The sequence below is a fragment of the Callithrix jacchus genome, chromosome 1 (genome assembly GCF_049354715.1).
Source record: "Callithrix jacchus isolate 240 chromosome 1, calJac240_pri, whole genome shotgun sequence".
Classification (NCBI taxonomy): domain Eukaryota; kingdom Metazoa; phylum Chordata; class Mammalia; order Primates; family Cebidae; genus Callithrix; species Callithrix jacchus.
The window spans coordinates 99,396,386-99,423,854 of record NC_133502.1 but is presented as its reverse complement, the minus strand read 5'-3'; the positions used below and the strand labels follow the sequence as shown (position 1 = coordinate 99,423,854).

The window sequence follows — 27,469 nt, the reverse complement described above, 5'->3', positions numbered from 1 at the left end:
TGGAGATTTTAACAACCTCTCCTCTCTTAGAATAATAACTGTTATGAGCTGAATTGTGCCCCCCTACCAAAATTTATATGTTGAAATCCTAACCCCCACTCAGTCCCACAGAGTGCAACTGTATTCTGTATTTGGAGACAGAGCTTTTAAAGAATTAATTAAGCTAAATGAGGTCATTAGGGCAGGCCTAATCCAAGTTTCACGTCCTTTTGGCCTCACCTCTGGGTCACAAGTTCTGTGCAAATTCCAACCAGCTTTTTGTAGGTGTATCTGACATTAACTCACCTCCCCTATACCAGGAGCCTTTCACTCCCTGCCCAAGGGCTCCTCTGCTAATGCCACAGCGTGAGACACTCACTGGACATTCACACATGCAACCCTGAAGTGCAAAGGAATTGACTCTCTGAACAGCCCTTGACCAATGGAAAATAGAAAACAGAGCCCGATGTGCTTCCCTGGGGATAGTTCTGGGGCACTTTCCATTGTTCTTAGCCAGGGGTGGTGACCAACATGATAAGGCAGCATGCATTGGCACTCTCTCATTCCCTGCTTCACTCCCCAGTCCTTCGCCCCTGCTCCAGGGATCACATTCCCAAATCAGTTGCTCAGACTCAAGCCCAGGCTCAAGCTCTGCTTTTAAGGGGACCCAGGAGCATGGGCCAGGACAGCATGTGATCTGTCAAGGTGTCAAGGTATCTTTTTTGATAAAAAGATACCAGACGCACACTCAGTCTGTATCTGCTGTTAGCCAGTCACACCAACTCTCCTGCTCAAGGTGTCTGCTCAAAGACATAGTTTTGAAGGCTGAGGCTGGAATCTTATCCACCCCTGGATGTGAGGTGTTGTCCTCATAGACATCCTGAAGTCTGTCCCTTCCTCCATGAGCAACCTGACCTCCAGTTCAAACCTTACCACCCAGAGCAGGGACCAGGGGACATATTATTTTGTCCCTTTGCAGACTGTCTTCAGTGAGCCCTCCTTGTGCCTCCTGCCACTGCCTGCTACTGGGGGATGCTTAACACAGAGCCTATGAAAATTGCTATTGAGTCATCTGTGATGAGAAATAGATGTCCTCAACATCTCACAGTGTTCCCTATGTAAGGTCCAATGGGGGAAACCTCTCAGGCCACAGAGGCAGGAATGGATATGCTCTTCTAAGAATCCTTTTTGGGTTTACCTTACAATAAATGATCGTGTTTTCCCCTCTGCCCTAGCTGCTAGGGGGCCCACAGCAACAGCAATGCGAGAGGGTTATTGAAATGTGCTCTGCACCCTCACCCCACCCCTGGGCTTCATCTTATTCTCCTCATTGTGCTTTCTTTTATCCAATTTTCTCAACTATTCTGTCTTCTTATACATATCCTTGGAAGCTGCCACAAGTCCTCTTTAAGGATCTATATAAGGCATAAATAATTAAGAAGGGATATGAATGAGGGAAGCAGACCACTGAGATAGAGTGCAAAAAAATAAAGGCTGAATAGACATTACTCCAAAGATGATATACAAGTAGCCAACAAGCATATGACAGGATGCTCAATATCACTAATCAATGGAAAAATGCAAAACAAAACCACAACATCACCCTACACACATAAGCATGTCTACTATTAAAAACAGAAAACAAAATAACAAGTGTTGGTGAGGATATAGAGAAACTGGAACCCGTGTGTGCTGTTGGTGGAAATGTAAAAGGATGTCATGAAAACAGTATGGCACTTCTTTAAAACACTAAAAATAGAATTACCATATCATCTAGCAATCCCACTTCTAAGTATATACTCAAAATAATTGAAAGTAGGGTCTCAAAGAGGTATTTGCAGCCAGGCACAGTGGCTCAGGCTTGTAATCTCAACACTTTAGGAAGCCAAGGCAGGCAGATCACATAAGGTCAGAAGTTCCAGACCAGCCTGGCCAAAATGGTAAAACCCTGTCTCTACTAAAAATACCAAAAAATTAGCCAGGCATAGTTGTGCACACCTATAGTCCTAGCTACTAGGGAGGCTGAGGCAGGAGAATTGCTTGACCCAGGGAGGCAGAGGTTGCAGTGAGCCTAGATCATGCCACTCCACTCCAGCCTGGGCAATAGAGTGAGACTCCATCTCAAAAAAAAAAAAAAAGAGAGAGAGAGAGGGAGAGATTTACACACCCGCATCAAGAGATGGAAGCAACCCAAGTGTCCATCAACAGATGAATAGATAAACAAAATGTGGTACATACATATGAGGGAATATTATTTAGCCTTAAAAAGGAAAGAAATTGTAACATGTGACAACATGGATGAACACTGAGGACATTCTACTAAGTGAAATAAGCCAGTCACAAAAAGACAAATACCATAAGACACCACATATACGAATTATCTAACGTTGTCAAATTTATAGACACGAAAACTAGAAAGGTAGTTACCAGTAGTTGGAAGGATGGAGAAATGGAGAATTGTTGTTTAATGGGTTTCAGATTTACAAGATAAAGGAGTCTGGACACTGATTGTACAACAATGTGAATGCACTTAACACTACTGAACTGTATACTCAAATGGTTAAGATGAAAAATTTCTTAATATATTTAATCACAATTTTTTTAAGTAAAGGCAAGAAAGACAAGCTTATTCTTTCACAATTTTGCCCAGCATACATCCTGATATCAAGTTGAAAGGAGCCGATGGTTTCATTTGGAATCTGTCTCATCCCCACCCCAGCCTTTCAGGAGAGATAGGGAGTATTTTATATCCAATCAGTGAGAGTAAAAATAATCACCTAGCTTGGAGGCAAATAAATAGTCAGGACTTGAACAAGGAACCTTTCACTTGGATAATTATTCTTATGTGTGCTTTTTCCTAAGTAGGATTGCCCCAAAACTGTAACTACTTTTCTTAATATGTAATCAGAACCACATTTGTGAATTTGTTTTCTTTCAACTTCTCTCTCAACATCTACTCTCTTGTTCTAATCTGCTTATGACAACGTACCTCCCACAAGCAACTAAAGAAGCAAAAATGTCATGCAAAGTGTTTTATATTAAGCATTCAGATTACTGAACAGACTGTGTCACTAAAGTATGTTAATAGTGTAAGCAGAGTGGAATATAGGTTAGTGAGTCAATGCATTTCTAGTTCATCAGAAGCCAAGCAATCTTTTCAGATGATTCATGTTTTATTCCCTTTTGTTGAGTCTTGGCTAAGTGATTCTTTGTTTTTCTCCCAACCTAAAGGCCATGCTAATGGGAGGTTTCCATGCCATGGTTTTTGAACTTTTATATGACGTTAAAACAAAGATAAGTTTCATTCAGATGTCTGCTGTTAATGTTACATGATAGAATCTGGAGCTAAATCAAGAAATGAAATCAAGTATAAATGTATAAAGTGAGTTTTCTGTGAAATTAAAAAGTGAAGAATGGCTTGCTACACCCAGCACATCACCTCACACCCAAGTGTAAGAACTGAGCTAAATTTAAGTGGTGATCACTTAATAACTTGCCCTGTGACCCTGGGAAACCATTTGACTTTCATCTTATTTTTCCTACCCATAAAATTACTATGAATAAGACCTACTTCTGATTTAAGACATACAATGCTGTTCAAAGGAGAGATGAACCAGGAACTCTCAAAAGCCTTAAAGTTACTGTGCAATAGACTGGCAGGCTGGGAAGAGCCTCATTAACCAGTTCTACAACCATGGCAGTCAAGATGTCTTCTCCATTTCAGCCCATGGTGGGAAAAGATTCCATTCCATTCATGTGGGGCAGTGTTTATACAAATGGTCCACATGCACAGGTGGTCACCAACGGTCTATCAGGCAGTGTTTAATAGTTCAGCCATTTCACAGGAAAATGTGATCAAACAATTTTGTTTACACAGATCTTAGAAATTTGAAATGGAATATTAAATTCTGTTGACTTTCACAGACATCATATTACATCCTTAATAGTCATTAAGGATGTGACTTTTTCTACATTCTAAAAGTTGTATGGACCAGGCATGGTGGCTCATACCTGTAATCCCAGCACTTTGGGAGGCCAGGACGGGTGGATCACTCGAGGTCAGATGTTTGAGACCAACCCAGCCAAAATGGTGAAACCTATTCTCTACTAAAAATACAAAGATTATGAGGCAGCAATTAATAGCCTACCAACCAAAAAAAAGCCCAGGTCCAGAAGGGTTCACAGCTGAATTCTACCAGACATACAAAGAGCAGCTGGTACCACTCCTTCTGAAACTCTTCCAAACAATCCAAAAAGAGAGAATCCTTCCCAAATCATTTTATGAGACCAACATCATCCTGATACCAAAACCCAACAGAGACCGTCTCTCTCTGTCACCCAGGCTGGAGTTCAGTGGCATGATCTTGGCTCATTGCAACTTTTGCCTCCCAGGTTCAAGCAATTCTCCTGCCTCAACCTCCAAGTAGTTGGAATTACAGGAGTGCACCAACATGCCCAGCTAATCTTTGTATTTTTAACAGAGATGAGGTTTTACCATGATGGCCAGGCTGGTCTTAATCTCCTGGCATCAAGTGATTCACCCGCCTTAGCCTCTCAAAGTTCTTGGATTACAGGTGTGAACCACCACACCTGGCCAACTGAAAGATTTTTATCCACATGTTTCTTCAAACTTTGTATGAAGGGCCTATAAAAGGAACAAAATTGAGAAATACTATATAGAGGTTAGCAAACTAGGTCACAGGAAACACTCATTTATCCACGAGATGGACCAACATGTTTTGCACTAAAATACTACAATGACAATTCATATTTTACGAATCCACATAATAATAATGTTTATAGATAGAATTTTCTCAAGATGATGTTTTTCTTCCATACATTTTCTAAATTTTTTGATACCTGCCAATCTTGTCTGCAAATGAGCATCACTAGTAAATGAATAAAACAATAACCTGATAACAAAATAATATTTCCTGAATATTTTAATCATGTGTTTTCTCAAATATATATAAGTATAAAACATTTTTCTCTGATAAAATTATTCCTAGTTGACACAACAGAAATAAATGTCACTGTATTTTCGTGTATTCTATTAAAATGCTATGATGTCTAGTTTCACTTAAAAAAATTATTCTAGAAATTATGCCAGGCAAAAATCTTAACCATCTCCCGGGCAAAAAGAAAATACTATAAATAAAGTAACAAAGGATAAATTGGGAGGAAATCACAAAAAATATACGAAGAGGTTTTTATAACTCAGTGAGAAAAAAAAATGAACCAATAGAAAAAAATGGAGAAGGACATGAATAGGTATTATTATCCAGCTACAAATACACAAGTCTTCAGTGATTCCTGTAACAGAAAATAGTGAACTCGACAGAGCAATGGTGATGGTTCCTTAGAGTCTTTCATGGCTTATGGTAAATACCTACTGAGCTCATTCAATTCCTTCTCACTCTAAATCCATGTCCACCAAGCAATCTTCTGATTTCTACATTGTTTTCTCAGGTTTGTGGAACTTGAAATGAGATGATTTGGATTGTAAGTCACAAATACATAAATTATCTCTGAGACTTATACATCAATCTTATATTAAAATAACACTTTGTACAGATACTTTCTTTTCTTTTTCCTTTTTTTTTTTTTTTTTTTTTTCCTGAGACAGAGTCTTGCTCTGTCACCAGGCACCAGGCTGGAGTGCAGTGGTGCAATGTCGGCTCAATGCTGCAACCTCCGCCTCCTGGGTTCAGGCAATTCTCCTGCCTCAGCCTCCTGAGTAGCTGGGATTACAGGCACGCGCCACCATGCCCAGCTAATTTTTATATTTTTAGTAGAGACGGGGTTTCACCATGTTGGCCAGGATGGTCTCAATCTCTTGACCTCGTGATCCGCCCTCCTTGGCCTCCCAAAGTGCTGGGATTACAAGCGTGACCACCGCACCCTGCTGTATAGATAGTTTTAGACAACAAAATACTCCTATCTATTGTGAGTCTAGTTTTGAATCACTTATCTAGGCCTGAACAACCTTAGATAAGCTGATAGAAATCAAGTTTATAGACTTCCAAAGCCAAGAATCAAAACTTTTACATGTTGACTTCAAAGATATAAAAACCACTAACCAGTAAAAAATGACTGATAAATTGGACTTCACTGCAATTATATGTAAAGACATATACAAGAATGTTTATAGTACCATTATTTTTATTAAAACCCCAAACTAGAAGCATCTGAAATGCCCATCAAGAGTAAAATTGTGCCAGGCATGGTGGCTCACCCCTGTAATTCCGACACTTTGGGAGGCTGAGGCGGGAGGACCACTTGAGCTCAAGAGTTCAAGACCAGCCTGGGCAACACAGCCAAACCTCATCTCTATTAAAAATTTTAAAATTTAGCCTGGCATGGTGGCCCATGCCTATAGTCCTAGCTACTCAGGAGGCTGAAGCAGGAGGACCACTTGAGAGCAGAAGTTGGAGGCTGCCACCGCACTCCAGCCTGCACAACAGGGCAAGACCCTGTTTCAAAAAAAAAAGTAAAATGGATACATTGAGGCATAGTCATACAGTGAAATGGTACACAACAACGAAAAAGAAGCCATTGGCCAAGCGTGGTGGCTCACTCCTGTAATTCCAGCATTTGGGGAGAACGAGATGGGCAGATCACTTGAAGTCAGAAGTTCAAGGCCAACTTGGTGAAACCCCGTCTCCAGTAAAAATACAAAAATTAGCCAAGCATGGTGGCACATGCTTTTAATCCCAACTACTTTGGAGGGTGAGGCAAGAGAATTTCTTGAACCTGGGAGGTGGAAGTTGCAGTGAGGCAGGATCACACCATTGCACTCCAGTCTGGGTAGCAGAATGAGACTCCATCTCAAAAAAAAAAAAAAAGAAAAGAAAAGAAAAACCATTGCAACTCACAGCAACAAGGACAACATACTGCTGATCAAAAGACAAAAGATTTCTCTTATATATTTCCCCAAAACAGACAAAAATTAATCTGCTATAAGTCAGAATAGAGGCAATGTTTTGGGAGGTAACAGCTTTGAGAGGGGGCATAAGGCAGCCCATTGGAGGTCTAGAAAGGTGCTATGTCATGATCTGAGTAGTGGTTACAGGGCTACATCCATATATAGATTTTCATTAAGTTGAGGAGGAGGCCCTAGACAGAAGCAGCAGGACAGAGAGGGTGGGACAGAGAGGGAGGGATGCACTCAGGTTTGGTGGAAAGAAGCGAGGTGGTTTTGTTTTTTTGTTTTTTGTTGTTTTGTTTTTTGTCTCTGCCCATGGAGGAACTGAAGGAAGTTATCTGTGGAAATTGAAGGAGGCTCTGGGTGGAGGGTGACCTGAGACTTGAGAAAAAGTGAGAAAGTGTGGGATGATTTCTATAGGAAACAGCAAATGTGCTGGAAAGAGAAGGGGATAGTGCTCTCCAGACTCCTCTAAACTTCCTGGCAGATGTCCTTTCTGATGCCACTGCCCATGTGACCTAAAGCCACTGGCCCTCATGCTGTCCTCACTATCCCAGAGCCAGGCTAAGATTCAGGCTGAGATGGGATGAGGGTCCCCCCACTAAGACCCAGCTCAACTCTGTCTGAGGACTCAGGTCCAGTCCTGGAAGCCTGGGTGGGACACATATGCTGTGCTTCCCACCACCTCCTTTGTCTATTACCTGAGCCGCCAGGCAGAGCTCCTCCTAGTACAGCCTCCCTCTTCCCATGCATGTCAGCTCTGGCAGATGGCAGCCTCGAGAGAGGGCTCACAATCCAGCAGTTCTGCATATATAACTGGACTCTGAATTCAACTTGGGCTTAATCTGGATCTCTCCTGCTCACAGGCCAAGGAATGTTCTCCTTGCCCATACTATGGCTTCTTCTCCTGGGGGGGTGCCCTCAGATCTCTTTATGCTCCAGAATCCTCTCTTCCTCATTTTTTATCAGAACCTGGGAGGGTTGGGGGGCGCACAGGAGTAATCATCAAATGTCATGCAGTCATGCAGCTACAGTGGTGTTGTCTGTTCAGGGAACACTTATTCCCACAGCACCTCCTCTGTGCCAGGCACTGTGCTGACAACGAGGATACAATTTTAAGGAAAACAGATATATCAGGATCCACATAGAGCTGGCAGTCTAGTAGGAGACAGGCATTAAGCCAAACACACAAAATAAATGTCTAAGTATAAATCCTGAGGAGTGCAATGAAGGAAAAAAGAGCAGGTTTTACGATCAGGAGAGATAGGGGAGGGGCAGTCAGGGAAGTCCTGCCCAAGGAAGTGACAGAACTCCCCGGTGAGCTGAGACCTGAGGAGTACACCCGAGTTAAGAGGAGTTGGTGGTGGGTCAGGGAGAGCAGCAGGTGCAAGGGCCCAGCAGAGAACACACTTGACAAATTAAAGGGCTTGAACTAAGGCCAGAGCATAGTGACAATAAAAGACAGGGCTCAAGAGGTGGGTAAGGGCCAGATCACATGGAAAGTTGCAGGCAATGTTAAGCACTTGAATTTAATTATAAGTGTGATGCTTCCCCATCCAAGGGTCTGGAGCGCAACAGCAATGGTTTATTTCTAAAAGATCATCTGGACGCCAGATATAAAATGGATTGTTAGAGTGGAGAGACACAGGGTGCACTAAGAGTAGACACAGGACAAGAAAACGAGGCAATTGCAGCGATTCAGAGGGAACAGGAGGCTTGGACTAGAGGTGGTGTGGAGATAAGGGAAAATGGACATTTGGAGAATATGTTTCTCCATATGCACAGAAAGGCATGGAACTAGAGGAAGGACAGAAAGAAGAGAAAACCACCCAGCACTGAGTGTTCAGGAGCCCCGACACTGAGTGACAAGAGTCAGGCTGTGATAAGGTAAAACTGGTAACAATGACCATAGTCCACAACAATACTGAGCACTTGCCCTGTGCTAAACTCTGGGCTAAATTTTTACACGCACTATCACGTTTAATATTCTATGATCCTATGATGGAGCCTTGGTACCCAATGACCATGGAGCCTCCCACGCCAGCCTGCGATGGCTAATTCCAAAAGCCTTTGACATGAAAAGATACAAACCTCTGTCTTATTTCAGGCACTGTTTCCAGCCTGTTACAAGTAGCTGCACAAAATCTAAACCAATAGGGAAACATGTTGGGATATCTCATGGAATCCACAGAAGAAGTAAGCCTTCAGGTTTCAAGATGGGCAAGCACTAGGACAGTTTCGGTGCCTCAACAGGAGGCCTTGGGCTCTAGAGCACTGCCTTTCACCTGCCTCGGCTTGGGGATCTCCCACAGTCAGCTCCACAGTCCAAATTCCCAAGAATAATCTGATTGGCTCAGTCTGGGTCACATGTCCTTCCCTGGACCAATTGGCCATGGTCTAGGGGGCAGGATTGCTGCTGGGCTCCCCATTACCACCGAAGTCCACTGCTAAGGGCTAACAGAGTGAACACTGCTAACAACTAAGAGGGTGGTAGCAGTGAGGCTCTGCACAACCCCCTCGGGGCCTTTGAACATGCCCCTCCTCTCTCTGGGTCCTCTCCCCACTATTCCTTTCCTGAGTAGCTCCTCTTATCTTTCTGATCTTGCTAAAATTGTCACTTTTTCGGGGACACCTTTCCTACCCCACTCTCAATCCAAATTAGGTCCCTATGTTACAGCTTCTTATTCTCTCCCTTCACATGCAGGAAAATATTTCTGGTGTGCTTTATTTAATGGTTAAGGCCTGCCTTCTCCACCAGGCTGCAACCTCCTAGAAGGCAAGAACCACATTTGGGTTTCCCCCGCTCTACCTGCCAAGCTTTGAACCTAATGTCTAGCACATAGTCTTCATGCAATAAGTATGTGTTGATTGAGTGAACTAGAACAAACATATCACATTTTCAACATTCTTGATTATCCAGAGACTCCTTTCTCAAGTACAGCCTGACACCTTCTGCCTGTGGCCCACACGGGCCTGTTCTAACTTTCCTGGATGCCTTAAATTTGTGTCAGGGAGGAGTCCCGTAGGGTAGGAGAAGCTCTGAACAAGCCAGCAGGTGATGGGGTTTGGGCCCCAGCTCTGACAATAAGTCACTTCCTTCAGTTGAATAACAAGTTTCCTCATTCACAAATGAGGTTTTTGGATGAGATTGTTTGCAAGGCTTCTTTAGCACAAATGTCTGAAATTCTTCTGATAACAATTCAATATTCTGTTCACGGTTGGAATTGCCCTGAACATGTGACAAGAGAGAGATGTAAAGTGTTTATGGAGAGAAAAAATATGTTTCAGACAAAATCCACACTGGCTAGGTGTTCTTTAATGGCAATCATTATAGGTAGAAAGTGGCTAAAATTCAATAAAAGTACAGAGTTGAAGATAATGAGAAAATCTGCCCATAAATGGAAAAATATGGGTTCTTCTAGTAACATAAAGTGAAAGTCCCAGGGACCTGAGTACCAGAGTGTGCAGAGTTCAACCTTCATCCTTTTGTAGAGGGATGGGAAGGAAAGGGGTGCTCCCTCCACCCCCATAACCTCCCAACTATCACCAGTTAGCAGAGCCTGCACTGAAACAAACCTGTGTACCTGGAGTCCTGATTTCTTAATCCAATCTCAGATTGTGGCCAACAGCCAAGTAAGTTACTGTTGAGACCCACATCCTCCCCTAAGAGATGGCCAACATGAGCAAGGTTTTGTGGCTATTCTATATGCATGATATATTGAAAAACAGTGCCACATAAATAATGAAATGGCACACTGTAGAAGCATGTCTCTCCTGAATTGTTTAGCATGTTCTTTACCTTCGTAACTCTAGCTCTTTGTGTTAAATGTAAAATCTTTGCTAACATAATCTTGCATTTACATGCATATTTCTCCCTTCAATTGCATTTAGTCATTTAAAAAAAATAAGGTGTATATTGTTAAAAAAAAATGGACTTTGAATTGTCCATGCCAAATTTGTAATAAGACACTATTAAAATCAAGGTCCTAGTGTAAATCATCTTGAATCATGTGATGCTATGGTTAAAATGAAAGGATTTTGGATTTTAGCGTCAGGGAAGCATTTGTTTCAGGCCCCCAATTCACCATTTATTAAGTAGTTCTTTAACCTCTCTGTGTCTGTTTTCTCATCTGCTAAATCACAATCTTACAAGGTCACTGTGAAAAGTAAATGAGTTGATGTATTCAAGTGCCGTGCCCTGCATCTAAACCACTGTAAGCTTCTCCTTCTCCCTCTCCCACTCACCAGGTGGTGGTTCAGGGGTCAGTCCAATAGCTAGAGGCAGAGCCAGGTGTCCCAGAACTCCAGCTACTGTGTCTCATAAGTGTAATAACGGCTCAAGCCAAAGAGGGGTCTTAGGAATCATCACTGACCCTCTCCCCTTGATCTAACAGATTAAAAAATTGAAGCCAACAGAACTGATTTCCTTTTTTATCTTATTTAACCAATACGTTTATTTACGCATTTGTTTGTTGAACAGGTGCCATGAAAGACACTGTGTTAGGTCACTGACATTCAAGTACTCATTGTGAATTCAGTAGTGCGCTAGGTACTATGAACATAAACCATATTGTGGATTAAATATACTAAGAGACATGCCAGTCTTCTCAAAACCCCAGTCCTGGAGGAAGTTGGGAAGGAGGTGCAGAGGGTCAAAAGAAAACTATGGAAAAGGTTATAAATGATCCTTTAAGAAAGAAAAAATAAACTAATCATCAGTACATTGTATTAAGCCAACATTATTGCTAATCACGATGAATGCAACCATATTGAATCCATCACTAACAATCATGAACCTTCCCATTGCTAGTCAATAAGTACCATCTTGCACAAAACATCACCATGGCAAACACTTTACCGCAGCATATTTAGTGGATGTTCTGCAGAATGTGACTCTGCTCCCCAGGAAGAAAAGGAACATTCACTGCAGTACCAGTTGCTTTCCAGAAACCCTGTGTGCAGACACTCTTGAGGGATTTTTCATGTCTGTAATTCTGAGGGACTGTTATTCTTTTCCTGCTTATCCTCAGTGAAGAGACTACCTCTGGAACCTGCTGCAGTCAACTCAAACAGTAGACAGGTGCCATGGTAGTTCAGAAGAAAAACCGATGATATGTGAGTGTATTCGGGAACCCATGGGCAGAGGTCAGAATGGGAAAGGGCAGAACATCAGTTTGTATCAAACAACCACCAATATCGGCAACACCCAACATTCAGCATTTACTTCTCACATGGCTGTGGGTTCTGTCCTCTCAGCTGAGCCCACCCAGGTATCTACAGATTGATCGGCAGTTGCCTCAGCTGGGCAGCTTGGCTTTAAGGTAAAGATCTAACTGGTTGGGCCTATCTAAAATGCTAATAGTGATAATGAACAATAAGGTCCTCATCTGCTCTACGTGTGTCAATTCTGGGGGGCAGGGGACAACAGTTTCATGGGCAACATCAACTGAGGGCAAACTCTTCTCAAGGTGATGGCAGAAGTATAAGCAGACAAGCAGAAAAAGTGACATTTCTTAAGGTCAAGGCTCAAAACTGGCACACTGTCACTTTTGCCCTCATTCCATCAGCCAGAGTAAGTCAGATGGCCAAGCCCAAAGACAAGGGGCAGAGAGCTACATACAGAGAGCTGCAGAGTCCCATGGCAAGGGCAAGGGATGTGGGTACAGAACAGAGTGAAGAAAGGGGCCACTAAGACAGTAGATCATAGACAGGCAAAAAGAATAAGTATCTAAACCAAACAGAGCACAAAATCAGTGTGATGTCATCTACCAGTGTCTGATCAACAAGAAATATAGCTGTAAGAAAGTATCCATCCTAGCCAGAGCAATCAGACAAGAGAAAGAAATAAAAGGCATCCAAATTGGTAGAGAGGAAGTCACGCTGTCACTGTTTGCTGATGACATGATCATATACCTAGAAAACCCTAAAGACTCATCCAAAAAGCTCCTGGAACTGTACATGAATTCAGCAAAATTTCAGGATACAAAATTAATGTACACAAATTAGTAGCCCTGCTATACACCAAAAATAACCAAGCTGAGAATCAAATCAAGAACTCAACCCCTTTTACAATAGCTGCAAAAAAATAAAATAAAATACTTAGAAATATACTTAACCAAGAAAGTGAAAGACCTCGACAGGAAACACTGCTGAAAGAAATCATAGATGACACAAATAAATGGAAACACATCCCATGTTCCCAGATGGGGAGAATCAATTACAAAAATGACCATACTGGCCCGGATGCAATGGCTCACGCCTATAATCCCAGCACTTTGGGAGGCCAAGGCAGGTGGATCACAAGGTCAGGAGTTTGAGACCAGCCTGGCCCAGGGGGTGAACTCTGTCTGTACTATAGCTAGGCACATTGGCAGGTACCTGTAATCCCAGCTACTCGGGAGGCTGAGGTAGGAGAGTCACTTGAACCTGGGAGGCAGAGGTTGCAGTGAGTTGAGATTGCACCATTGCACTCTAGCCTGGGCAACAGAGCAAGACTCCATCTCAAAACAAACAAACAAACAATAAAAAATGACCATACTGACAAAAGCAATCTATAAATTCAATGCAATTCCCATCAAAATACCACCATCATTCTTCACAGAACTAGAAGAAAAAACATCCCAAAATTTGTATGTAACCAAAAAAGAGCCTGAATAGCCAAAGCAAGACTAAACAAAAAGAATAAATCTGGAGGTATCACATTCCCTACTTCAAACTATACTATAAGGTCATAGTCACCAAAACAGCATGGTACTCATATAAAAACAGACATATAGACCAAAGGAACACAATAGAGAACACAGAAATAAACCAAATACTTGATTGAAAGGACACCCTGTTCAACAAATGGTGCTGGTATAATTGGCAAGCCACATGTAAAAGAGTGAAACTGGGTCCTCATCTCTCACCTTATATAAAAATCAACTGAAGATGGATCAAAGACTTAAATCTAAGACTTGATATAAAGATTCTAGAAGATAACATTGGGGAAAAAAACCCTTCTAGACATTGGCTTAGGCAAAGACTTTGATATGGTTTGGCTGTGTCCCCACTCAAATTTCATCTTGAATTGTATCTCCCAGAATTCCCACATGTTGTAGGAGGGACCCAGTGGGAGGTAATTTAATCATGGGGCCAATCTTTCCCATGCTATTCTCGTGATAGTAAATAAGTCTCAAGAAATCTGATGGTTTTATCAGGGGTTTCTGCTTTTACGTCTTCCTCTTTTTTTCTTGCCACTGCCGTGTAAGAAGTGACCTTTGCCTCCCACCATGATTCTGAGGCCTCCCCAGCCATGTAGATTTAAAGTCCAATTAAACCTCTTTTTCTTCCCAGTCTCAAGTATGTCTTCATCAGCAGTGTGGACACAAACTAATACAGTGAATTAGTACCAGTAGAGTGGGGCATTGCTGAAAAAATACCTGAAAATGTGGAAGCAACTTTGGAACTAGGTAACAGGCAGAGGTTGAAACAGTTTGCAGGGCTCAGAAAAAGGAAAATATGGGAAATTTGGAACCTCCTAGAGATTTGTTGAATGGCTTCAACAAAAATGCTCATAGAGATATGAACAGTAAGGTCCAGGCTGAGGTGGTCTCAGATGGAGATGAGGAACTTGTTGGGAGCTGAAGCAAAGGTGACTCTTGTTATGTTTTTGCAAATAAACTGGCAGCATTTTGCCCTTGCCCTGGAGATTTGTGGAACTTTGAACTTGAGAGAGATGATTTAGGGTATCTGGTGGAAAAAATTTCTAAGCAGAAAAGCATTCAAGAGGTGACTGGGGTACTGTTAAAATCATTCCATTTTAAAAGGGAAACAGAGCATAAAAGTTCAGAAAATCATCAGCCTGATGATGAAATAGAAAAGAAAAACCCATTTTTTAAGAAGAAATTCAAGCTAGCTACATAAATTTGCATAAGTAGCAAGAAGCTTAATGTTAATCCCCAAGACCATGGGGAAAGTATCTTTGGGCAATGTTAGGGAACTTCACAGCACCCCCTCCCATCACAGGCCCAGAGGCCCAGTAGGAAAAGGTGGTTTTGTGGGCTGGACCCGGAGTTCCCATGCTGTGTGCAGCCTAGGGACTCGGTGCCCTGTGTCCCAGGCACCAACTGTGCCTGAAACAGGCTAACGTATAGTGAAGTAACTCAGGAATGGAAAACCAAACATTGTATGATCTCACTCATAAGTGAGCTAAGCTATGAGGACACAAAGGCATAAGAATGATACAGTGGGCCCGGCATGGTGACTCATGCCTGCAATCTCAGCACTTTGGGAGGCTAAGGTGGACGGATCACCTCAGGTCAGGAGTTTGAGACCAGCCTAGCCAACATGGTGAAACCCCACCTCTACTAAAAAATACAAAAATCAGCTGGGCGTGGTGGTGGGCGCCTGTAATCGCAGACACTTGGGAGGCTGAGACAGGAGAATCGCTTGAACCCGGGAGGCAGAGGTTGCAGTGAGCCGAGATCATGCCATTGCACTCCAGCCTTGGTGACAAGAGTGAAACACCATTAAAAAAAAAAAAAGATACAATGGAGTTTGGGGATTCCCCCCGCACGGTAAGCGGGGGGAGGGATAAAACGACTACACATTGGGTACAGTGCTCAGGTGATGGGTGTGCCAGAATCTCAGAAATCACTATTAAAGAATGTATACATGTAACCAAACACCAACTGTTCCCCAAAAAATCTATTGAAATAAATACATTTTAAAAACTGGTGGGTAGGGGGAAGAATATACCCTATTTTTCAAGATGAAAAAGTTCTGGAGCTCTGAGCTCTGTTGCATAACGATGTGAATACACTTAGCACTATTCAATTGTCCACTCAAAAATGGCTACGATGTTAAATTTTGTTATGTGAGGTTTTTCTGTATAAGTTTAGGGGGTACAAATGCCATTTTGTTAACATGGAAATATTGCACAGTGGTGAGGTCTGGACTTTTGGTATAACCATCACCTGAATAATGTATTATACCCACTAAGTAATTTTTCATCCCTCAGCCCCTCCCACTGTCCCACCCTTCTGGATCTTCAATGTCTATCATTCCACACTCTATGTCCATGTTTACACATTATTTAGTTCCCACTTATAAGTAAGAACATATGGTATCTGATAGTTACGTGGGCTTTTTTTTTTTTACTACAACTAATAATGTTTTTCAAAAGGAGAATTTACTCCATTATAAATTCTGCCTGTGGTAGCTCGCCTCCAAGACAAACCCCCCAGTAATTCCCACTTACTGACATTCATACTCTTGTGTAATTCCCTCCCATATTATTCCAGAAGTGACTATGACACAAGATTAGGTTACAAAAGGTTGTGGCTTTCATCTTGGTCCTCTATTTCTGTTTCTCTCTCATAACTCACTCTGGAGGAAGCCAACTACCATGTTGAAGCCACTCAGGCAGCCAATGGAGAGACAGATGTAGTGAGCAGCTGGGGTCTCCAGCCAACAGCCAGCAAGAAACTGAGGCCTCCGACAATGTGTGAGTATACTTAGGAGCAGCTCCTCCCCAGCTGAGTTTCCAGATGAGTCTGCAGCCCTACTGACAGCTTCACTGCCAGTCCGGATTGCTCACTCCCAGAAACTGTACTATAATAAATGTTTGCTGTTTTAAGCTGCTATGCTTTGCGGTAATTTGTAATACAACAATAGGTAACTAAAACCCTATGTGATAATCATTGATATTTATAATGACTTAGAGCACTTAAATATTCTGAAATATTTTCTTTTTATATATATATATATACAGAAAAAAAGACAAGGTTTTGCTATGTTGCCCATATTGGTCTTGAAATCCTAGCCTCAACCAGTCCTTCCGCCTTGACCTCCCAAAGTGCTATGATTATAGGCGTGACCTCTGCAGCCCAGTCCTGACATGCTTTCTGAATCTTCAATAGAAGATCCAACTGCAGAAAGTTTTCTAACATCACTGAAGACTTAGTATATTCAAATTCCCTGTGTGACAATAAGTATGACTCTCAGCCTACAAGGAAATTTGATTGAATTGAAACCCATATCCCTCTACCCTTTCAGGGTAACTAAGAATTTATTATAGGGAAGAAAAAAAGAGCATGAGAGGCCAATAATAAGCAACTTAGCCATTTTCTTTTATTTAAAAATTGACCTTAAAGGAAATTTAGAAAATGTACATCACATGAGCCAAAGTTTTGAAAAGCTGGCATACTTTGTATTGACCCAAGAATAGTCAACTAACTTTTCTTCAAGACAATAAAGAATAAAGAGGAAGAGCTGGGAGCAGCGGCTCATACCTGTAATCCTAGCATTTTGGGAGGCTGAGGCAGGCGGATCATGAGGTCAGGATATCAAGACCATCCTGGCCAACATGGTGAAATCCTATCTCTACTAAAATACAAAAAAAAAAACTACTAAAATACAAAAAAAAAAAAAAAATAGCTGGGTGTGGTGGCATGCACCTGTAGTCCCAACTACTCGAGTGGCTGCTGAGGCAGGAGAAGTGCTTGATCCTGGGAGGTGGAGGTTGCCGTGAGCCAAGATCATGCCATTGCACTCCAGCCTGGCGACAGAGCAAGACTCTTTCAAAAAAAAAAAAAAGAATAAAGAGGAAGCTATTTTTATAAGGAATAATTGTGTCTTTCACTCAAAGAATATTTGGAGAAGCTTAATTATCTGGGGAATTTGTACTTGTAGAAACTATCATCATTACTGTATAGATCAAAGAATGAGAGAAAATGTACTTGAAGTGCATTAAAAAAAGATAATAAGTAATGTATGTCATCATTTAAAGTGTTACTTGAATCAACTGGCCACTATTAGAGGAGATAAGGGCATACTCTGTCAAAGATACAGAAAGTGGGGGTATTTCTGTTTTGTTTTAAAGAGGATTTAATTTTTTTAAATAAAATGTAACTCCAATTTAGACGCAAGTATTCCTATACTAACACTAGTGAAGGAGCATTATGCAATGTCATTGGTGTCCGAGATAGTTACCAGCAAGTGCAATGACAGCAGAAACACTAGCAGCCAGTTAGGGAATAAATCAAGCTGGAGGAGATGAAGGTCGAGATCAATTTATATTTCCAGCACACCAGACATTATTCATTCCTGCTTTGCCAGCATGGGGGCTTTCCTGGGTGTCTCTTGCTGCTGGCACCTGTAAATTAGGCAGGGAAGATCCCAGTTATGTGTGTGTGATATATTACACACATAGAAGTATATAAAATCTACATGTGCAGTTTGAAATAAAAGAATAAGATAAACACCTGTGTAATCAATATGTAGGCTAAGAAATAGAACATTACCAGTTCACTAGAGGACATTTTGTGTCTCTTCCAACACCTTTCATTTTTAATTTTAGGTTAATAATCCTTTTCTTTTCTGCATGGTTATATATATATATAAACTACAGTGTCATATTATATTAACTACAATGTAGTATATTATATATATATTATATTAACTACAATTTAGTATATTATATATTATATTAACAACAATGTAGTATATATATTAAACAACAATGTAGTATATATATTATATATATTAACTACAATGTAGTATATTAACTACATACATTGTATTTAATATATATAATATATATATTCAACTACACACATTACTTAATATTTATGTTAATTATTATAATATAGCTATAATATTTATACATATTAAGCAACATTGATATATAGAGAGAAATATATATATATTAAGACAAATACCTAAAGATACACATGTATATATTTCAACTACACACGTTGCTTAATTTTCTTGTTTTTAAACTTTCTATAATTAAGGATCATACAGATTTTATTCTTCCAATTAGCAATATGGTTTTGATATGCTTTTGTAGCTATAATTTATTCATTTTATTTGTTGTACAGGGTTTCATTGTTTCAATATGACATTACTTATAAAACTTCTTCACCATTGATGGACATTCAGATTGTTTCCAATTTGGGAGTATTATAAACAAGACTTCTTGAACATCTGCATACATGCTTCCTGGTGTATAAACCTAAAAATGGAATTGCAGAATTGTACTAGATTGGTGCAAAAGTAATGGCAGTTTTTAGATACATAGACCAATGGAACAGAACAGAGAACTCATAAATAACAGCACAAATCTACAACTCTGTAATCTTCGACAAACTGACAAAAACAAGCAATGGGGAAAGGATTCCCTATTTAATAAATGGTGCTGGGAAAACTGGCTAGCCATATGCAGAAAACAGAAACTGGACCCCTTCCTTACACTTTACACAAAAATTAACTCAAGATGGATTAAAGATTTAAGTATAAAACCCAAAACCATTAAAACCCTAGAAGAAAACCTAGGCAATACCATTCAGGACACAGGCATGGGCAAAGACTTAATGACTAAACACAAAAGCAATGGTAACAAAAGCCAAAATTGACAAATGGAATCTAATCAAACTAAACAGCTTCTGCACAGCAAAAGAAACTGTCATCAGAGTGAACAGGCAACCAACAGAGTGGAGAAAAATTTTGCAATCCATCCATCTGACAAAGGGCTAATATCCAGAATCTACAAGAAACGTAAACAAATTTACAAGAAAAACAAATAACCCCATCAAAAAGTGGGCAAAGGATATGAACAGACACGTCTCAAAAGAAGACATCTATGCAGCCAACAAACATATGACAAAAAGCTCATCAACTCTGGACATTAGAGAAATGCAAATCAAAACCACAATGAGATAGATACCAGCTCATACCAGTTAGAATGGCGATCATTAAAAAGTCAGGAAATAAGAGATGCTGAAAAGGATGTGGAGAAATAGAAATGCTTTTACACTGTTGGTGGGAGAGTAAATTAGTTCAACCACTGTGGAAGACAATGTGGCAATTCCTCAAGGAGCTAGAATCAGAAATACCATTTGATTCAGCAATCTCATTACTGCATATGTACCCAAAGGATTATAAATCATGCTACTATCAAGACACATGAACATGTATGTTTACTGTGGCACTATTTATAATAGCAAAGACTTTGGAACCAACCCAAATGCCCATCAATGATAGGCTGGATAAAGAAAATGTGGCACATATACACCATGGAAAACTATGCAGTCAAAAAAAGGATGAGTTTCTGTCCTTTGCAGGGAGATGCATCAAGCTGGAATTCATCATCCTCAGCAAACTAATACAAGAACAGAAAACCAAACACTACATGTTCTCACTCACAAGTGGAAGTTGGACAATGAGAATACATGGACACAGGGAGGGTAACATCACACACGGGGTCCTGTCAGCAGGTGGGGAACAAGGAGAGAGAGAGTGTTAAGACAAATACCTAATGTATTCGAGGCTTAAAACCTAGATGATGGGTTGATAGGTGCAGCAAACTACTATGGTATATGTATACCTATGTAACAAACCTGCAAATTCCACACATGTATTCCAAAACTTAAAGTAAAATTTTTAAAAAGTAATTAATTTTTTAAAAAAATAATGGCACTAACCTAATAGGATATGTGCATATTCAGTTTTACTCTATGAGGCAAAACTACTTTGCCAGAGCAGTGATACCAGTTTACATTTCCTTCAGCAGAGGACGAGTATCCTCAGGCTTCATACCCCAGCCAGCATTTGGTACTGTTCGACTTTTTATTTTTCCCAGTCTGCTGGGTATGTACATGGTACCTCACAATTTTATTTTGGTAGTTTGTTTTTTGTTTTTGAGACAGAGTCTCACTCAGTAGCCCAGGCTGGAGTGCAGTGGTAGGATCATGGCTCACTGCAGCATCAACCGCCTGGGCTCAAGTGCTCCCCACAGCCTCAGCACCTGTCCACCCCCATCCAGTAGCTGGGACTACAGGTGCAAGCCACCATGCCTGGCCTTCATAGTCTTAATTGTATTTCTCTAATTACTAATAAGGTTAAGATTAAATATTTTTTCCTATGTTTACAGACCACTTGTGTTTGTCTCTTATGAAATTCTTGTTTCTATATTTACTGTTTTTTTTTAAATTTTCTGTCTTTTTAACATTGATCTTATGAGACCTCTTAATAGTCTCAATACCAATCCTTTTGGGGAGGTGGGAAGATCTCTAATCCCATTCTGTGACTTCTGTTTTCCTACTATATATGGCAAGGTCTTAAAAAATTTGTATCCATCTTTTCCTTTATGGATTTTGCCTTCTGCATCTTGTTTAAAAAATTCTTCACTATCCTATACTCACCTATAAGGTCTAATGTTTTAATTTTTCTTTCATAGCTAAGTCTTTAATCTACCTGGACTTGTATAAGATATGGGCAGTGTGATAGAATGCACAGATGTCTGCGATTATTTCCTTCCCTGTAACCATCTCCCTTTGTAATGTTACTTTTCAGTTTTTCCCATCAAGAGACAGAGCCTACTTTCCCAACTCTTCAAAGTGTTGCTGTACTAGTTTTAAGTGTGGACCTCAAAAAGCCTATACAATTACTCCTGATGTCTTAGAACTCGTCCTCCACCATGTGAATAAGCCCAGATTAACCTGCCAGAAGATGAGAAACCATGTGAAGCCAAAACAAGATGTCCTGGGTGAAGCCATCTCAGTCCAGTCAGCCCCTACCTGACCCAACAGTGGACCACAGATGCATGAATGAACCCAGCCAGGACCAGAAGAACCAGGTAGCTAAGCTCAACCAAAATTGTTGACTCATAGAAAGAAGACCTAAATAAATGCTTGTTGTTTTAAATCTCTGCCTTTTGGAGATAGTTGTTATGCATTAAAATGCGAACAGATATAGGTAGAAATTCAATTTCATATTTTTCCACATGGGTAATCACCTGTGCCTGAATCATTTATTTATGAATCTGTCCTTCTCCACTAATCTGCAATGCCACTTCTCTCAAATAGCAAATATCAATATGCGGATGGGTGTGTGGGCTTTCTGTTCTGTTTCATTGGTCTGTATGTCTATCCTGAGGCCAGTGCTACAGTGTGTGGTTTACTAGACTTTTATAATGAAATGTATCTATTTACTTATTCTTTTTTTAAAGACAGGGTCTCACTCCATCACCCAGACTGGAGTACTGTGTCATGATGATAGATCACTGTAACCTTGAGTTCCTGGGCTCAAGCAATCCTTCCACTTCAGCCTCCCAAGTAGCTAGGACTACAGGCACATACCACCATCTCCATCTATTTTTTTTATTTTATTTTATAGAGACAGAGTCTAACTATATTGCACAAGCTGGTCTTGAACTTCTGGACTTAAGAGATCCTCTAGCTTCATCATCTCAAAGTGCTGGGATTACAGGCATGAGCCACCATGCCTGGCCTATAATAAAATTTAACATCTGGTAGAAACATTCTTTCCACCTTGTTCTTCTTCATCAAGAGTTATCTCTTCCTATGCCTTTGCATTTTTATATAAATTTTGAATTAAGCTTCTGAATCTTCATGGAATATCTTATTAGAATTTTGATTGAACATGCACTGAATCATTAAATCAATTCTGAGAAAACAGACATCTTTACAATATTGAATCTACTATTAAAGAACATGGCATACCATTTATTTGGTCGTTGATGCCTCTAAAATTTCTAGAATTTTCTTCATCAAGATCTTGCATACCTTTTGCTAGACTTATTTCTAATTCATTTTCAGTAATATTGTAAGTAGTATCTTTTTATAAATTTCATTTTCATTGCTGCTGCCCTTCAGATCTGCTATTATCTTTTATTTCTAACAACTTTACTGAGATATAATTCACAGACCATAAAATTTACCCAAAATATACAATATAATGATTTTAGTATTTTCACAGCATTGTGCCATTATTACCACAATCAATTTTAGAATTTCTCATTATTCTAAAGAGAAACTTCATATCCATTGTCATTCCCTTCCCATTTTCCCCCAACAGCCACTCTTCCTTTCCTGACATCTACTAATCTACTTCTATCTCTACAGATTTGGCTATTTTGGACATATCAGGTAAAGGGATCATAGAGTATATGATGCTAGCTGGGTGCGGTGGCTCATGCCTGTAATCCCAGCACTTTGGGAGGCTAAGGAGGGTGGATCACCTGAGGCGAGGAGTTTGAGATCTGCCTAGTCAACATGGTGAAACCCCATCTCTACTAAAAATACAAAAAATTAGCCTGACATGGTGGTGCACACCTGTAATCCCAGGTACTTGGGAGGCTGAAGCGGGAGAATTGCTTGAGTGTGGGAGGTGGGGGCTGCAGCAAGCCAAGATCACACCCTGCACTCCAGCCTGAGTGACAGATACTCCATCTCAAAAAATAAAAAATAAAAAAAAGAATTAATCATCAGTTATTATTCATATTGATTTTTCACCCTTCTTTTGGTGAAGTCTCTTGCTTTTTATTTTCAAGATTTGCAAGGGTCTGAGTAAAACTGGCCCCTAACCCTCAATAACTACAAGGGGATAGATTTTTTTCAAGTTTTTTATATAGTCAAGTTTTGTGGATGTTACTGACTCTCCTCTTATGAGGTAACCAACCTATCTCCCTCTCTTACTTGAGCAATATGGCTGAAACTAATGAAATATTTAAGTACATTATACTCAAAGAGGAGGAGTAGTTGCAGCATATTTTGCATTTTGTAGGGTTTTTTAATTTTATTTTGTATTTTTTCTTCCTAATGCTTAGTTTTCTCAAGCTTTTTACTAAAAGATACTTTTGAGTTGGTCTGAGAGTTTACTCTTTATTTCTAGATGTCAGGATTTCAGTAGTTCTTTAAAAAATAATCAGTTCTACTGCTTACTCTGTGATTAATTATTTTCCCTAGGCCACAGGATCATTCGGCTCAGCAAACAAATACCACAGGAAGCAATGTTACTACATCATCTGCTCCTAATAGTAACTCCACATCTGGTTCTGCTACTAGCAACCCTTTTGCTTTAGGTAAGTGTCTTCAGTCATTCCAATAAGGGATGAGAAAACGTATTTCTTTTCCTTCCTGGGTAGTTTCAGATAAAATGAGTAAATAAAGCATTATGTCACTTTGACAACAAAAATTTTAAAAAATAACTTACATAGTCCTATAATTGTAGATATTAAGAAAGTGGAGATATAAATGTTCTGGGTTAGCTTACATTGAACAAGTAGTCAATAATTGACACGTTTCTTTTTAATAATGAAAAAGATGTAGTGTATGTATACCTGATCTGACTACTACATAATTCAGTATGGGTAAGATTAGCAATTGTTCATCATAAGCCAGCGCCCCTGAGTAATAATTTTCTCATTTGTAAAACGAAGGGATTGGACTGCATTAGTTATTTTGTAACTGTCCTGAATACATAGAAAGACTGGGGCCTGGGAAGCCAGCCCAGCCTAAACTGCTTTTGCATTTCTTATATTAGTTTTTTTTGCTTGTTGTTTGTTTTGTTTGTTTGTTTTAAGAGAGGCAGGATCTTGCTCAGTTACTGAGGACAGAGTGCATTGTTGCCGTCATAGCTCACTGCAACCTCAAACTCCTGGCTTATCGGATCCTCCTGCCTTGATATCCCAAAATGCTGGGGATGTGAGCCACTGTGCCTGGCCTATATTAGATGTATATAATGAGGTTCTGTAGAAGATTTTGTTGAGAATAAAAGTATTCTGAAGTTTAACCTAAGTTGAAGTAAATAGATTAATGGCTTAATGCCTCTTTTGATTCTTGTATGACTCGTATAGCACCTTGAAATGGCATATTTTATGTGCAGAGTTTTTACATATCAAGGATCATTGTTTTATCCCTCCCATAAGATTAATTCATTTGTGCTGCGCCAAATATATGTTAGAGGCATTTAAGGCATGGCATGGCTTGACACAGGTTCACATTCATTTTGTTTTAAATGTTTCCTGCCCTTATTTTCTAAAAGGATCTTGTGATTAGTCTTTTGATTGAGACAGGTGTGTTTTACTTGTGAAAATTATTCATATGAACAGTCTAGAGAGATTTGTTTAAACCTATGAAAGGTATGGTTGAGTTAATTCTCCACTGTCTTCCTTCATATTATAGGTAGAGATCTTGAATCAATGTCTGTGAGGCTCCTTTTATGTGAATATCTGCCCCAACCCAGTCATCTTTGTAGATGATTTGCCTCCCATCTACTAAATATGGAAGTGCCTGTGTGCATTACGGTGCTCGTCGCTAGGCTCTGTTTAACCCCTGTGGCAATGGGCAGCTTTATATAGGAGCACAACCGTTTCTGTTTGAGACTTACAGTGCATGCTGTCCTGAATCTGGGAGTGATCTGGACTTGAGTGACTATAGCAATGCATGCAGGAAGCTGTGCCTCGCTAGGGATGGGGTTTCCAGAGTACCATGTGCTTCTCAGTACAACAGTTCTTGCAGGAGACCGGACCTAAAACCAGACGAATATTCAGCCTCTCGGTTGCCCCTTAGTAACAACTGGGAAGCACCAAGACACCAGGACCAGCAGGTGGCAGTCTTTGGAAAGCAAAGAAATGTGGAATTCAGCTCCTAGGGGCACCTCTGAAGTTCTGCTGTCCTGGAAGCATGCACAGGGTTTCACTGACACTGGTGTGCTGGGTATCTTTCATTGGTCCCTCCAGATACAATCTCCACCATTCTCTTCCCTGCTCTGAGCCCAGGAAATTGACATGCATGGGCATCCACGGACTCCCTAGTTCTCTACCTCCCAACTGGGTGTTGCAGGAGATCACAGGGCAGGAGGAGGGGAGGGTTTTTTTTATTCTCCTGATTACTTTTCTGCTGGCTCAACAAGAAATGTCTACCTCTCTTCCAAAGGCTACAGTCCTATCAGACACTTCTTTCTATATGGTCTATTCTCTCTGTCTCTCTCCTTCCATTCCCTTCCCTTCCCATATAAAGGCTTCCTCTCATCCACCCTTTCTATTTAAGAATGAAAATACTGGGCCGGGCGCGGTGGCTCAAGCCTGTAATCCCAGCACTTTGGGAGGCCGAGGCGGGTGGATCACGAGGTCAACAGATCGAGACCATCTTGGTCAACATGGTGAAACCCCGTCTCTACTAAAATTACAAAAAAATTAGCTGGGCACGGTGGTGCGTGCCTGTAATCCCAGCTGCTCGGGAGGCTGAGGCAGGAGAATTGCCTGAACCCAGGAGGCAGAGATTGCGGTGAGCCGAGATCGCGCCATTGCACTCCAGCCTGGGTAACAAGAGCGAAACTCCGTCTCAAAAAAAAAAAAAAAAAAAAAAAAAGAATGAAAATACTTCTCGGTTACTCAGACATGGACTCTGACCCTAGCTGCTTTTTTTGACCCTATCCACATCTCTGCAAATAGTCCCTTTGTTAAATCCTGTTCACCTGCCCCGATGTGAATGTGCTGGTTCCTGCCACCACCCAGAGCAGCACAGCGAGTTTAAGATCCTTGGAAATGTCTCGGAAAGGAAATCCAAGGAGAAGAACCAGATTTTCTGCTAATGATTCTGATTTAAACATGGAAAGAAATATGAGCTTTTTTTCATACTGAAGCTAGTGAAGCAGGCACGAGTTAGAGTATTTGCATAAACATTTATTCCTCTTATCAAGCTTGAGAATGCCTAGAGAGTAATATTTTAAATGAATATTAATATTATATTAACAAGCACTTGGTAGATGTTCAAGAAATGTGTATTGACCATAACTGAACTGTAAAATCTGTCTCTCCAAGCCTCAATTTCTTCATCTGTATAACCTCCCCAACCAGATTGAAATCTCACCTACTCAGACTAAGTTTATGAAAAACAAAACCAGTGCAGGGGTGATTGAACTATTTGTTAGATAAATGCTTTTATGTCACTTTTATTGTTTTTTGTTGTTGTTGTTGTTGTTTTATTGAGACAGTTTTGCTCTTGTTACCCAGGCTGGAGTGTAATGGCGCAATCTCGGCTCACCGCAACCTCCACCTCCTGGGTTCAGGCAATTCTCCTGCCTCAGCCTCCTGAGTAGCTGGGATTACAGGCACGTGCCACCACGCCCAGCTAACTTTTTGTATTTTTAGTGGAGACGGGGTTTCACCATGTTGACCAGGATGGTCTCGATCTCTTGACCTCGTGATCCACCCGCCTCAGCCTCCCAAAGTGCTGGGATTACAGGTGTAAGCCACCGCGCCTGGCCACTTTTATTGTTTTATAGGACGCAGAGTAATACCTACGACCTTGGTTAACAAAAGACCAATGGAGGTGATGCCAAATGTGGTTAGAAGTGCTTTTAATCAAATAGTTCAATCGACACATAATTAATACATTGTTTTAAAGCAAATGGGCACTTTAAAGGGGTGCTCCTTCCTTTTAAAGTCCCAACAAGAGCTGGATGTAATAGCAGAGCCCCACAGCCATGAAATACGCCGCTATGGTCAATCCTCAACCCCAAGTTTGACACCAAAATATGGCCGCCATATATTATTCTGACAAAAGGCCAGGTTACAAAACGCTGTGTACAGCCTGATCCCAATTTTACAAAATATTCATACCCATCTATCTACGCTGGGGTGGGGGGAAAGGGGTGTAGTTTTAGGAAGAGCTGCTTATTGCTGCCTGATGTGGGAAAGTATGAGTCTTATTTTCTGTTTATTCTTTTTATAAGAACATTTTATAAATGAGTGAGTGAATGAATGAATGCTTTCCA

The 27,469-nt window shown here is 40.5% G+C and overlaps 1 protein-coding gene across 1 annotated transcript in view; it reads right to left on the bottom strand.

The window, feature by feature from the left end:
- Positions 1-27,469, bottom strand: part of FRMD3 (FERM domain containing 3) — a 398,735-nt gene that overhangs the window by 370,493 nt on the left and 773 nt on the right. The gene's annotated exons all lie outside the window — the stretch shown is intronic.